Consider the following 15,707-nt stretch of genomic DNA (forward strand, 5'->3'; position numbering starts at 1 on the left):
TGCCGACCTCATGCGACTCGCCGGTTCGCCTTCCAAATAGCCACACATATACTCTATCTTATGTGAACTTGCCCAGTCGGGAGGAAGACAGAACTCAAATTGCTCGAGCCATGCTCGTGGATGTATGCCTTTTTGAGAATTTCGGAATATCTCAAACTTTCTTACCGTAAGGAAATGTTTGAAATCAAATCCCCGCATTTCCTCCTGTCGAGGCCCTTGAATGTTTCTATTTCTCTCATGTCTGCCCCTTAAATTACATTCTTCACTGTCGTCAAAATCTCCCTCGTGGCCGGAGTCACTCTCTGCACTGTTCGTACGGCTATTTTTATTGCTATTGGCGAGTTCGGAATCACACGCCATGCGGTTTTCCAGATGCGCCACGCGTTCTTGTAAATCGCCTGTTACAGCTTTGTGCTGTCTGTTCACTTCAAACTGTCCCTTCTGAAATTTAAGAAGCGAACGCACTTCTTCGGTCTCTGCGGCCGCTACCGGTGTAGTATTGTTCTCGCTTTCCGTCAGCTTCATCGTGCCTACAATGTCCGCTAATGCCGCGATCTTATCATCTATTTTTCTCTTGTCCTCCGCCCCAGGCTGCTTCAATTGTTCAACCTGCTGTTCCAACGCGCGGATCGCTAAACTGTTGTCCGCTATTGTGTTGCTAACGACCGTGGGACAATGCGTTTCAGCCTCTTGGACCCTCGAGAGTACCTGTTGGTGCTCCCTTTGGCATTCTTCTCTCAGCTCTTGGAAATTCCTAAGTAGCTGTTCTTCGCTCTCTTTAAATTCGGCATCGCCACTCCGCTTACCCTGTTCTAACGCTTGCAGACGGTCATCGATTTGTTCAAATGTTCGGCCTAATTCTTTCATAATATCGCTTTTTATTTCACTTGCCAGATTGTTTATTCTTTGTGAGATATCATCGGACACTCTCTGCATCGACTTCTCGACTTTATTTGTCTGCTGGATTAGTTTTTTGTCTATTTGTTCGCCTAGCTCTCGGATCGATTTCTCAGATTTTTCTGATTTCTGCGTCATTTGTTCGCCTAGCTCGCGGATCGATTTTTCAGATTTCTCTGCGTTTTCTTTATTTTGTTGCAATAAGGCTTTCATGAATTCTGCCAAATCAATTTGCTTAGTTGGGGGCAAACTAATTTCTGGCTCTGATGTGAGCCCGTTCGTGCTGTTTTGCATTTCGTCTGAAGTATTTTCCATTGCATTTTCGGAACCGCCCGACGCGTTAATATTGGAAATCAAATTATCCCCTTGGTCCATGTTGCTTAAGTTGTCGGACCGCTTACTTTTAGCTTGGTTACGTGTCAGCATTAGTGCAATTTACACCCAGTACGCAACACACTAATCTCAATAAATGTGTCCCCCAAAAATTACGACAGTCACACGAAAGATACCTAACCTAGTACGCACTTTTTCACACGCAAAACAAATTTTTATCTTTGATCGAAACAGTGCAATGTACAAGCGAGAACAAAAAACACACACACATATAAAACACACAAATATAGAAAACAAAACAACAAGACAAACAACACAACGCCGCTGAACAACGCCGTGAATCTTTTGAACGTCTGCTCGGAAACAACGCAAAAGTTGTTTGAGCGCTGTAGGGAAAAAAAATTAAGATTATAACACGCTCGCAATCTAACGTATCAGAGATTCCAGAGTCTAGCGGAATCACAGAACAGGGTCGCCATGTGTAATATTTCTACAGGAATTTGCTATGCTGATATCGGTTGCTAATAGTAGAATAAAAACGGGTTACAAGCCGTGAGCTGTCTGGGGAGGTTAACCGTGCGTTTACTGGGCAACTGTTTCACGACTGGCTATCTAGTCTAGGTTTACCACATTACCAATCAGACTAACATTGATTATAATCTTTTACAGTCATACAACAACCGGTAATATATATATATATATATAAAAGGAGAATTTAAATAAAACGAAAGAAATCAGTTTATATTTGGAAGTTTATTTTTAAGATTGATCATCGAAATTTCAGCATATTATACGTGAGTTATAACTGAGCTGGTGCCTTATTTACGATTGTGAAAATGTGAGATTGGAATCTTACTGAACAGATAAAATATGGAGTCAAGATTGGGAGACTGGATACAACACTGCATTCATAAAACAACACACAAAGAACATTGAAACATAAACAAGAAGAAATTAACCACAACCAACAGATTCAGTTTTCGCTCAAAGAAATTAAGTTCGTAGCACAATCCTGTCCGTCATGTAATTACCACACACTGGTATACTAAATTCATATTAACTCTTTGTGAAATCTTTGCGAAAAGAATAGCTGAGGGCTACTTTGATGATTACACCACATGCTTCACGTGGTCAACTTGGTTTACACAAAGCGTATAACTCCACAGTAATTTTGATAATAAAATAAATTAGCTCGAAAAGCAATTGACAAAAGAAAAACCTTGAACTGGTTACTAACGTCTTACTATTAACCTGATGGGTCACACAGTTATATAAGCACGTGGTACTGGTCTCACAAAGTACACGCCACGTGGGTTGAACATAAAGAAAAGTTGCTATATTCAAAATATTGTCAAGACGACACGTTATAATCACACAAGCATTTGCATTTAAGATTGATCTTACTTAGAGTTACTGATCAACACGTGGTTCCACTTTACTCACAAAGTAGTAACAAAGCAACTCCCGAAAAATAATATGAACCTCACACGAGAATTACACTACGCTGCAATTTAAGATAACCTTAGATATCTTAGAGCTAAACCCGAAATAAAAGTGATTAAATTCTCAGTTAAGCTGAACTTAACAAATCCATTGTCCTACCGACTCAGCAGACACGCGCTTAGCCGGAGATCTTACCATTTCAGACGCTCGCTACCGCCAGACTGCAACTGCCTACCGCCAGACTGCTACTCTCCAACTGCCTACCACCGAGCGTGCTCCCTGAGGGTCGCTCACAAAGACAAACGGAAGGGGCCAGAGGGGCAGCTTCCTATACCAACCTGACAACGGACGGACCGGACCATACTAAGAATAGAAACCTCTCTGCTTTTAGGAACCGTAGCTACCTGTTCCGACGTTGGTCCTACTGTTCTCTAGCAGACAGCCTTGTCTGCTACCCTCAAGCATGCAACTACAAACGCATTCGATCATTCATCCTCTCACACAGAAGGGAAGGGGGATGACAGTATCTTATCATATACAGTATATAACAGAAAGCGGATGTAGGTTCCGTATGAGACTGTGTGACATGAATTACATATAAGAATTACATATAAACTGTGCTTTAAAGTGTAGTAGTGTGACAGATCGTTCTTGTTTACGTGTAAAAGTAACACGTTCCACTACTCAGTCTCCTCCCAGATAGTCAGAAACGCCACAGTAAATTTAGAAGAGGAATTTATTCCATAAAAGACAACAAATTTGAGAAATTAAACATGAAAGGAATCCAACAGAGACCTTTCAATGACTACAGCGTAGGAACCGGCCGCGGTGGCCGAGCGGTTCTAGGCGCTTCAGTCTGGAGCCGCGCTGCTGCTACGGTCGCAGGTTCCAATGCTGCCTCGGGCATGGATGTGTGTGATGTACTTAAGTTATTTAGGTTTAAGTAGCTCTAAGTCTATGGGACTGATGACCTCAGATGTTAAGCCCCATAGTGCTTAGAGCCATTTCAAGCATTTGAACAGCGTAGGAATATCAACAGAGTTAGCATAGCGTACTGCGCACGTCATCATCTTCTAACGGTAATTGTTACTTGACTTTTCATATACTCTGTTGTTTACATTTTGAGCAAAAGACTGAAGTACTATTTCTCACGTTTATTTATTAGTAGCAGCAGCAGTGGAAAATTTTTGCTCCTACGGATACGATTCGAAATTCGTGAGTAATAGTTATTTTTCATTGGTGCATACCAATGACCACATGACTTTGGAGATAATATATGTTCGAAAAAAATAAATTAACAAAAATAAAAAATAATAAAAATTCCATAGTTTCAGAGGTGGTATCACGATCAAAATTAAGACAAAAATGTCCATTAAGCATTGGGTCTAAAATGCGTTCCTTACTGTGAAAGACGACCTACAGAATCCGATAAGCAAACTAGATACGGTTTGCAGTTAACATCTGTCAGTGTTGTTACTGTAAACCATATTCACAGTTCTGGGGAAGTGTAGTGCATACTTATGTTCTAATGAAACAAGATTGCATTTCGATAAGTGTGTGAAATACTTTTACATTCTGGCTTTATCTTGGTACTTATCTGCATATTATTCCACGCGGGAAATAGCAGACATGACCTTCGGCTCCTTCCATTTGACAGATCTTAACAGAAGGTCCTGTCTGCCATTTCACATTTGGAAACGTAGCCCTCCTTGATGTAAGTCTACAGGTTTTCGTGGCCGTTGTAACAGAAGTTAAAATCTTCTGGGCTGTCAGGTCGCGTTATATTTCTTCAAATAATCGACATTTCGACCTTTCTGCTGGATGTTCTTTAGGATCTTGTGGTGTCCACCGTAGACTATGCACTATCAGAGACCAGTGTGGCCTTGTCTTGTAAAGGGGAGTTTTCCCGCGCCTGTGCTGGAGAAGTGGGATTAAAGGGTAAAAAACCTTGCGCCACCATTAGTGGGCCGTCGTCATTGGACAGTAAGAGAAATTTTCCCCTGCTAAAGCCAAAGAATGGGTTTATTGGCTAAAACTCCTGTGGCTACTACTGTTGGGTCAACGTTAGTGGCTAGAGAGAGATTTTTCCCGTACTTGTGCTGGAGAAGTGTTATTGGTTAAAATTCCTCCTGCTGCTATTGGTGGACATACATCATTGGCTAGAAGCGAAATAGGAAGAGCATGAGAGGGGAACATTTATCCACGACGCAATGAGAACTAACGTATGGGCTGATGCCGTGTTTACGGGCTATCTTTTCTTGATTTGGCCTCTACTACGACCTCTCAAAGTATGGAATACTTTTTTCTTTAATACCCTGTATCGCGAGTAGGAATCGTGGGAGTAAGACAAGGAATATAATAGGTCCATTGCAGAAACTATAGACAGTCCTTTCTCCTTCGTTCAATAAGCGAATGGAATAGGAAAGAAAATCGCTAATACTGATACAATGTACCGTCCGCCAGGTACGGCAGAGTACATGACGTAGAGAGTGCGGTAAGGAAACCGTACACGGCGACACTCAATTCACTACTGCACGCAGCCTTGTGTCCCCACCGCAGAGTCAACAGACAGCGTACACGACCGGTGTTGTCGTCCACGCGACATGACGGAAAGATGAGAGAGTCGGCGATATAGACTTTCAGGCAGCCAGTCGCCGGGACGGAGCGGAGCGGAGGGCAAACATGGCCCTTATTGATTGGACTGTCACCCGAGACGACCGCCCGAGCAAACACCGTGGCCGGCCCGGGCCCGCCTCCGCTGCACTCGGGCAGAGTGCGTCCACCCAGCAGAGTACGGTGACGCGCAGCTGCTACAGCCAGCAGCGGCGTTGCCACACTAATTACGGCCTCTCTGCCTCACCCCCCCCCCCCTCACCACACGGCTGTCTTGGTATACCCGTCGCCCAGGTCCGTCCGTTATTGCATCCTCGGCACGTAAAGCTGGCAGGCAGGCATTTTGGCACTCTAGCCGAGTGAGGCATCCCCCCCCCCCCCCCCCCAAACTCTCCCTTAACCCGTTGTTCAGTCTTATCTCCACTCCGCAGAAAGGAACACTAAATTGAGATACTGTTTTCTTTAGATGGATAATAACTGGTGTCTCGAAAGAAAGTTTGTATCTGACATGTCAAAATAAAAGAGAGGTTGAAGTCTATCAATAAGATCTTTATTTATTATTGACATACATGGTACAGGAATTTACTTCTTAAAAATAATATCATTTAAATGCATTCCAGCTCACCGACGGCACTAATTTAAACGATGAAGAAAATTTTGCACGACGGCTCTGCTCGTGGATAATTGGAGTGGTTGACACATCGCTACAGTTGCTACAGAGAAGTCAGATTGTCATACACTTTAATTTGACATATCCCCGTAAGAAAAAAAAATCCATGGGGCTCAAATCTGGAGGCCAGTTTATGTCACTCTTCCTGGAGATCAATTTGGCAGCGGAAATTTCTCGAAATCGCATTGGACATGTATGCTGTGGCTCCGTCTTGCTGAAACACGTTCCTTAGCTATAACCAGGAAAGTTTTGCAGTTTACACACCATAAAGTCATTTAACATCGTCATTTAACGTTCAGAAATCACTGTAACTTCTTGTCCTGTCCCGTCCTCGAAAAATTACAGGCTAATTTTTCCTAGAGCCAACATCACATCCCATACAGTAATTTTTGGCGAATGAAGGGGTTTCTCATACTTCTGGTTAGGATTCGTTGCACTCCAACAGCGACGATTTGCTTACTGATGTGTCCGTTCAAATGAAAATGTACATCATCAGAAAACAGCATGTTCTTAAATGAAGGGCATTCAGTCACATCATTAACGAACTACAGCCTATCTCTGGCATCCTGAGGCTTGAATTCTTGCACCAATTGGTTTTTCTAAGGGTGCAGTTTAAGGTCTTTTTGCAGAATTTGGTGCAATGGTCACCTATGCACATTTAAATTACTTACGAATGGAGAGGTTAAGATCCTCACGAACAGCACAATCTACACTCTCCACGGATTCGTCCGCTCTTGATGACCTTGGTTGCCTGGATTTCAGTTTGCCCAGTGTTGAACCGGTCTCCTCAAATGTTTTCATCCATTTACGGATAAGGGGAACACTTGTAGCATTATTTACATTATGCAATCCACGATCACTGAAAAATTTCCTCCGTGATACAGTCGCCGTATAACCTTTTTTGTAAAATTCTCTCACACACAATGCGCGTTCCGCTCCCGAGAAACGCCACATGTGGACTGAATTCCCAAAGGCCAAGCAAGCGATTAACGTACGTTGGCGTTGTTTTGTTTTCCAGTTTTAGTGAATTTCTCGGATTCTTTTGCGAAAGGTTTCAACGTCCATAGCAACAAGTGCAACATTACTGTAATAGTCTGTTGCAGAGCTATTGAAAGCAGTTACGAAAAGTATACGGTACCATAAAAAAGTACTTGTTTCAATATCTCGGTTAACACCCGACTTCAAAACATCATACACACAAAACATAATGTGCCCCTAAACGTTCTATGAATCGTAGGAAACCTCGTTTCGATAACTGTAACCATACATGTGACTCAATTTGTATAATATGAGGGCGAGCTGAAAAGTAATGCCTCCAGATTTGCTATGTGCAACTTTTAAAGCTTTTTCAATAAAACAAACTTTATTAACATTCTACATCTTTACTTTCATGTCTACATGTTTACTTCTTAATGAAGTCACACTGACGACGAACACATTTCTCCCGACAAGATATCAGTTTGTTGACACCGTAGCTGTAGAGTATTTGACTTTGCTCGCGGAGTCACAACCTCATCTCAGCTTTCTTCATCAATATGAAAGTGAAGTCATCGAAGACGTTCTTTAGGTTTGGAAACGGGTGAAAATCGGATGCGGCCAGGTCGGGACTGTATGGAGGATCATCGATGACAGTGAACCCATGGCGTCGGATTGTTGCAGGTGTCGCAGTTCTCGTGTGTGATGCAGTCCTATCATGCCGAAAGAGAGGTTGCTGCATGTGTGGACGAACACTCTGCAGTTAGAAACTCCATTACAGTACGCTGTTTCTCACGCATCGACATACACTATGTGATCAAAAGTATCCGTACACCTGGTAGAAAATGGCTTACAAGTTCGTGGCGCCCTCCATCGGTAATGCCGGAATTCGGTATGGCGTTGGTCCAACCTTAGCCTTGATGACAACTTCCACTGTCACAGGCATACATTCAGTCAGGTTCTGGAAGGTTTCTTGGGGAATGGCAGTCCATTCTCCACAGAGTGCTGCACTGAGGAGAGGTATCGATGTCGGTCGGTGAGGCCTGGCACGAAGTCGGCGTTCCAAAACATCCCAAAGATGTTCATAGGATTCAGGTCAGGACTCTGTGCAGGCCAGTTTATTACAGGGATGTTACTGTCGTGTAACTACTCCGCCACAGGCCGTGCATTATGAACAGGTGCTTGACCGTGTTGAAAGTTGCAGTCGCCATCCCCGAATTCGTCTTCAACAGCGGAAAGCAAGAAGGTGATTAAAACATCAATGTAGGCCTGTACTCAGATAGTGAAAAACAACAAGGGGTGCAAGCCTCCTCCATGAAAAATACCACCACACCATAACACCACCGCCTCCGAATTTTATTGTTGGCACTACACAACGGTGGCAGATGACGTTCACCGCGCATTCACCATACCCACACCCTGCCATCGGATCGCCACATTGTGTACAGTGATTCGTCACTCCACACAATGTTTTTCCACTGTTCAATCGTCCAATGTTTATTCTCCTTACACCAAGCGAGGCGTCGTTTGGCATTTACCAGCGTGATGCTTGGCTTATGAGCAGCTGCTCGACCATGAAATCCAAGTTTTCTCACCTTCCCCCTAACTATCATAGTATTTGCAGTGGGTCCTGATGCAGTTTGGAATTCCTATGTGATGGTCTGGATAGATTTCTGCCTATTACACATTACTACCCTCTTCAACTGTCGGCGGTCTCTGTCAGTCATCAGACGAGGTCGGCCTGTACGCCTTTGTGCTGTACGTGTCCCTTCACGTTTCCGCTTCACTATAACATCAGAAAGTGGACCTAGGGATGTTTAGGAGTGTGGGAATCTCGCATACTGACGTATGACACAAGTGACACCCAATCACCTGACCACGTTCGAAGTCGGTGAGTTACGCCGAGTGCCCCATTCTGCTCTCTCACGTCCACTAATGGCTACTGGCAGTAGGTGACAGCACAATGTACCTAATATGAAGAAAGTATGTTTTTTGGGGTTTCCAGATACTTTTGATCACATAGTGTAGTTATGTTACACACTGTTATGTTATTACAATTCGGAGCCCTCTGGCGGCAGAGGATTGCAACAAGCGTCAGCGAAGCAGGAAAGTCAACTGAGTAAAATGCAAGACGTGTAATACCGCCACCGATATTGAGAACACAATAAAAAGTTCGGAGGCCTTACTTTGCAGCACGCCATCGTTCTATACCACTAATCCGTGGCAAGGTACAATTGCAGGCTGCCTTTCTAACGGCTTCTCGGACCAACAAAAATTTGATTTTCAAAATCACACATAGCTGTTGACCAAATTAAAAAACTTAAAATGCTGCTATTGTATTCTCATTAATCTTATGTTAAAAACTTATGTTAGAAACTGTGTATATGTCTTGAGGTAGCGTAACTCAAGGCGCGCAAACTACCCCGGCTAAATTCATTCAGTATTTGTCAGCGAAACCCCTTAGTGATTTGCAATAAACTTTACTTGGAATTTCTAACCTTAATGAAACTACTTCTAGCTCATGCTCCCAAAAATGATGAAAGGCAATTAAGTATATCCCTTACTACATTTTCGCTAATCGTGCAATTGAACTGCAACATCAGGCATGACATTATGATTTATTACTCCTTTACTACTACCTCTATTCACAACATATTTTACTGTCATTGTCAAAAAATGGCTCTGAGCACTATGGGACTCAACTTCTGAGGTCATTAGTCCCCTAGAACTTAGAACTAGTTAAACCTAACTAACCTAAGGACATCACACACATCCATGCCCAAGGCAGGATTCGAACCTGCGACCGTAGCTGTCATTGTCCATTCATACCACTGAATGTACTTGCAAGGATATATCACCGTATGGCTCATAGTTCGGGGTATTTGACGTTTTATCCATGGGAGCTCGATTCATTGAAGAATAAATTGGAGGTTTACTGGTTGATTCCTAAAAAGAAAAGAAAAGGTGCTGCGATAGCACAAAGATTGTAGTAAAGTGACAGAAAAATACATACATTGGCAGTACCCATACTAATATTATAAATGGGAAAGTAGCTCTGTCTGTTACGCGTTCACGACTAACGGCTGAAATGATTTTGATGAAATCTGCTGCGGAGATGAATGTCGAGGAGCGCTGAGGAAGAACATTGGCTACTTTAGAAAGTGTGTAGTGCAAGTTATTTAGTGATTGAAAGTATATAACGCGAAATACTCGTTGAAAATGCTATTTTCTCCCTGACTTATGAACTTTATCATATTTGTGAAAATGCTTTTATGGTTCGACATGTTCTATATAATATGATTCAACGTAATCAGTACGATGTTTACACGATCATCAACGACTTTAATGCATACTTCTATATTAATATTCTTAAACGCGAAACTAACTCTCTCGGTCACGTTTTCACGATTAAATCGCTCAATCCATTTCAATGAAATATGGTATGGAGACAGACTGATGCCTGAGGAAAAACGTAGGCTACTTTAGAAAGAAAAAAAAAAACAGACACCCAATGGGGTGAAGAAAGGAATGGAACACTGTCTTTTACATCAGTGCATGTAACCATTTTAAAAAGGGTTAAATTCGTTGCGTAATACACACATTGTATGATGTCCACATCGATAATGAATATATGCCTGTCTGCATGGACTATCATTTTCAACAGTGTGTGAACGACCTGAACTGCATTTCGACTGCTTTGTATGCAACTCACATAACGTATCTGTCTTACAGGTACTCCGCACACTTTATAGTAAAGTCGTTTACCGCACAAGATGATTACTTCCAGAGGCCACAAGAGATAACTGCTCTGTATGGGCATCAATCCAGATGCAGATTAAAATCACGATAATGCAAACGTTACAAATTACGCTATTTTAGAACTGACACAAACATTACGTCTGTAAAATCAAATTATTAGTGTAAATGACATTTCAAAAGGGAAGTTTCATCTTAGAATTACATTTCAACCAGTTTTGCAGTGGACTGGAAGCTCGCACATCAGTCCAGTAATTATTATTTCTGTTAACCAATCAGGGAAGATCTTAAGTACAGTTTCGATCACCAGTAACAAAGTGTATGCAGGTTTAAACTTGAAATGACGTGACGTAGAGTTTTGTATTGGACGGGGATTCGAAGCCAGCACCTAATCAGATTGTTAACTAAGCACAATCAAATTTTATAAACAGTATTTTTCACCAATAGCGAGCTGACTGAAACTGATTTGACGAGAAGAAAAATTATGACCTACTGGGATTCGAACCCAGTACCTTTCGTTGGCCTCTAGTGACGAAAGGACGTTAAAATCTGTTTGTTTCAACAGTAGACAGATGTGCACATGTCTGAACTGGAAATAACGTGACGTGAAGTGCTGTGCTGATTGGAAGTCAATCTCTGAAAAAATCGTCATCGTTAACTACACACGAAGAGACGTTAACTATCGAATTCCTTTTGACCAGTACCTAAGAGTGGCATTTTTCAACCTGAAATGATGCAACGAGAAGTTCTGTGTATGACTGGGAGTCGAAACCGGTACCAGTAGTTATTGCTGAAAATGCATGGAGAGGTATTAAAAATCGTAACCATTTGTCAACTGTTGTTTGGTGAGCACATGCTACAACTTCAAATGAAATGATGGAAGGTTTTATGCCAAACCAGGATTCGAACCGAGGAAACGCACCCTTCGTGGAGACCTTGAAGGGTTTGGAATCGTGGGGAAAAAAATGAAACGATGGAAGTGCATCGTCTCAAATGCGTCAGAATCGGCGAAAGGAGAGAACTGAGCTCGAATCACAGTCTATAATGAATATTACCAACATCTCAAATTCAGATACAATAAGAAATAAGTGCCCTTTGGAACATATACGACGATTCAATTATTAATAAAACACAAATAAACAAACTCGCATAAGGAAGCAGACTCGTGAGATTGTTTCCACCTGGCTTGACTACCGCCTCTCTCATATATCAACCTATTCCGCTTCCCTGAAGTAGGTAGGGAAGGGACATCACGTTCAATGTTGCTCTAGAACCAAGGTGCAACCCTACCAGAGGTGAAGAGGGTCTGTTTGTGCCTGTAAAAATGGTTGCATGATGAGTGAATAAAAGCATATGTAGCTAGAATCATTCCAATAGACCATTAACTACCACTACCACTAATCTACACAAAGGATTGGTTCATGATTGTGCCGTAAAGAAGAATGCTCCTCACGGAAGACAATTCTGATTCTCTGGAGGTTGGCCGGCCGTGGTGGCCAAGCGGTTAAAGGCGCTACAGTCTGGAACCGCGTGGCCGCTACGGTCGCAGGTTCGAATCCTGCCTTGGGCATGGATGAGTGTGATGTCCTTAGGTTAGTTAGGTTTAAGTAGTTCTAAATTCTAGGGGACTGATGACCTTAGAAGTTAAGTCCCATGGTGCTCAGAGCCATTTTCTCTGGAGGTTGACTACAACCTGCTCGATACATTCATTTCCTTATCCGTCCACATCGATATTACTAATTGAAATAAATGTCAGCTCGATACTTCTATTCTTTCCTGAGAATGAGAAGTCTTAACAGACGGACAGACAGACAACGAGCAACAAATGACAAAAAATAGTCGATTTAAGGAAATAACGGAAAACCTAAATCAGAATGTTCAGGCGAAGATTTGAATAAATATGTATTAACTTCATAGTAAAAAGAAAAGAAAAAAAGAAAGAAAGAAAAACGGAAGCATGTGCCAGTGTGAGTGGTCGAAATATAAATTTATGCTTCTAGTAGCACAAAGAAGCTGTATCGCGTTAATAACTGCATCCTAGACGTGAATCCGTCGCAGCTGGCATCTGTTGCAACAAATCGGGCGCTTTGCGTAGCAATATACAAAAAGCGGCCTGGGAAGCTTCAAATAGTTTTGCTGCTGTATGAGAACTCCTGTGCACACTCTGCTGATTTTACAAAGGAGCCCATCTAGAAGCTCGGTTGGAAAGCAGTGCCCATTGTACTGCTTCTTCTGCGGGGCATTATAAGATGGTGAAGTTAACCTTGGTAAGAGAAGACGTAAATATATACAAAACGTTGAAGCTTCTTGCGACGTTAGAATCTAGGACTATTGCAGCGTTCCCACAAATGACGCCATGTGTTACTGCGTAGACAGCGAGCCAGTACTGCTGAGATTTCGCTCTCACTGTGGTATGATAGTTAACAGACATAATTAGTAATGTTGAATATGAAGTTAATTATTGGTTCAGTGTGGGATGATCCTTCTGGAATGAAATAATAAATTTGACAGCCCAGTGTTACACCTTAAGTGAGAATCTTTCAGATTATTTATCGGAAATGAGAACGAAAAATCAAGTGAATTTAGAAGAACAGTTCTGAACCACACCAGGAAGTAAATCGTTGGTCAGGTAGTTGCCAAACATATTCTACAGTGATGCCAGTTCTCCAGCAGATTAGCAACACGAGGAATAAGCTCGCTCTGCCGACGTGCTAAGCTGACCAGCAGTAGGGATGCTCGCCTTTCGCGGCGTCGGCACCTGCTACCGCGTTGACTGGGCAGTCGAAATGCTGAAGCATAGTCCAATGATTTTGATCTAAAGCGTAGTTATGAATAACATCCAGAATTGTCGACTGTAACTCAAACATTACAAATAAAGAGCGGAGAGAATTATTTAGCCGATCCTCCACATTAGTAGATGTCTCGATTTTTTCCCCGTCAAACTGAGAAAACTCATTCGCAAGACGCCATTCATTTTTTTTTTCAGCGTCAGCCGTAGCTATCCTGTAAAGATTACGAGGGAAAATCACTTTCTAGTCGTCTGATCATTATGAACTTACAAACAACTTTTCTTAAGAATACTTTCATTGGCATGACGTAAGGTGTCAAATCAAGCAAACGAAGTGGCATCAGAAGCTAGCAAAGAAATGGACCCGGCGAATGTGTGCCGAAGAAATCCGATTTATGCTTCTTCTAACACGAATGGAGAAGCAGCTGTCATCAGAACATTTAAAAAGGAACATAAAACGTTGATGGTATTGTCTGCAATGCCTGAAATATGTCTTCATTAAGCGATACTGCCATTCTCTCTACAGTAATGGCTCTGAGCACTATGGGACTTAACAGCTATGGTCATCAGTCCCATAGAACTTAGAACTACTTAAACCTAACTAACCTAAGGACAGCACACAACACCCAGCCATCACGAGGCAGAGAAAATCCCTGACCCCGCCGGGAATCGAACCCGGGAACCCGGGCGTGGGAAGCGAGAACGCTACCGCACGACCACGAGATGCGGGCCCTCTACAGTATTGAAAATAACGAATATTATCATGTACTTTTTTAATTACAATACAATCGCTGATACTGGTTTGTCAGTGAAAGCGAAATGCGTCTGATGAATGGTCGTGACAAAACGCAGTGCACTTCAGGCTGAGGTAAATCGAAATATCAATGAGAAGTTGATCAATCTGAGTTTGGGGTGAAGTTTCTACGCAGCGCTTTGCAGTTGGAAAACTTTTCCACACAAGCGACTTATCATAAGGCGCCCCCCCCCCCTTCCCTTCCTTTTCCCTTGTGTGTTCTCATCCATGTCAGTTTTCACTACCAGCTGTGGGCGTCGTAAGCGACCACTGCGGATAGTGATGGTTCAGATTGTTCAAATGGCTCTGAGCACTATGGGACTTAACTTCTGAGGTCATCAGTCCCCTAGAACGTAGAACTACTTAAACTAACCTAAGGACATCACACACATCCATGCCCGAGGCAGGATTCGAACCTGCGACCGTAGCGGTCGCGCGGTTCCAAACTGAAGTGCTTAGAACCGCTCGGCCACATCGGCTGGCATAATGATGGTCCTGTCTAGAAATCTTATTGTTGTGGCACCTGTCAGCTTGGCACCCGAAGCGGCGGTTTGTGTCGCTTGGGCCTAAAACCGCCCCTGTTAATTCCGTAGACAGTTTGCATAAGAAATCTGGTTGTCTGGCACACAAGTGAAAAGATGATCACTGTACATGTTTTATATGTTACAATTTGATAAATAATTAGTTCACTGCCACTCATCTTCCAATGCTCAGAATTTTACTGGCAGTTGGCAGTCCTGCATGAAACTTCCCAAGAGTACAATACATTTTTGTAGTCTCATTTCCATCTACACCTCACGTTCGACGCAGTATCTCGTTTTCACAAGTCAGAGCCACTTCACAAAAACTCAAAACCGAGATACTGGTTGTTCTTCAATGTTTGATCATACTAGGCAATGTCTAATACATTACAATTATTGAAATGGCTGGTTTTCGAACTTTTCCACAATTTTTTGACACGATTATATTTTCATTTGAAAGCCAGGAAAGAGAAGAGTCGATTCATCTGAGGTGTGGTCTTCCACAAGAATGACGAAAGTTGAAACTTCCTGGCAGATTAAAACTGTATGCCGGACCGAGACTCGAACTCGGGACCTTTGCCTTTCGCGGGCAAGTGCTCTACCAACTGAGCTACCCAAGCACGACTCACGGCCCGTCCTCACAGCTTTACTTCCGCCAGTACGTCGCCTCCTACCTTCCAAACTTTACAGAAGCTCAGTTAGTAGAGCACTTGCCCGTGAAAGGCAAAGGTCCCGAGTTCGAGTCTCGGTCCGGCACACAGTTTTAATCTGACAGGAAGTTTCATATCAGCGCACACTCCGCTGCAGAGTGAAAATCTCATTCTGGAAACATCCACCATTCTGTGGCCAAGCCATGTCTCCGCAATATCCTTTCATTCAGGAGCTCTAGTTATGCAAGGTTCGCAGCTTATGTGAAGT

General features: G+C 42.7%; 1 non-coding gene across 1 annotated transcript; it reads right to left on the bottom strand.

The window, feature by feature from the left end:
• Nucleotides 1-15,335: 15,335 nt before the first annotated feature.
• On the bottom strand, nucleotides 15,336-15,410 carry Trnas-cga (transfer RNA serine (anticodon CGA)). The gene has a single exon. It is a non-coding gene; the product is annotated as a tRNA-Ser (tRNA).
• Nucleotides 15,411-15,707: the final 297 nt, after the last annotated feature.

This window comes from Schistocerca nitens, chromosome 5, assembly GCF_023898315.1.
Source record: "Schistocerca nitens isolate TAMUIC-IGC-003100 chromosome 5, iqSchNite1.1, whole genome shotgun sequence".
NCBI classification, from domain to species: domain Eukaryota; kingdom Metazoa; phylum Arthropoda; class Insecta; order Orthoptera; family Acrididae; genus Schistocerca; species Schistocerca nitens.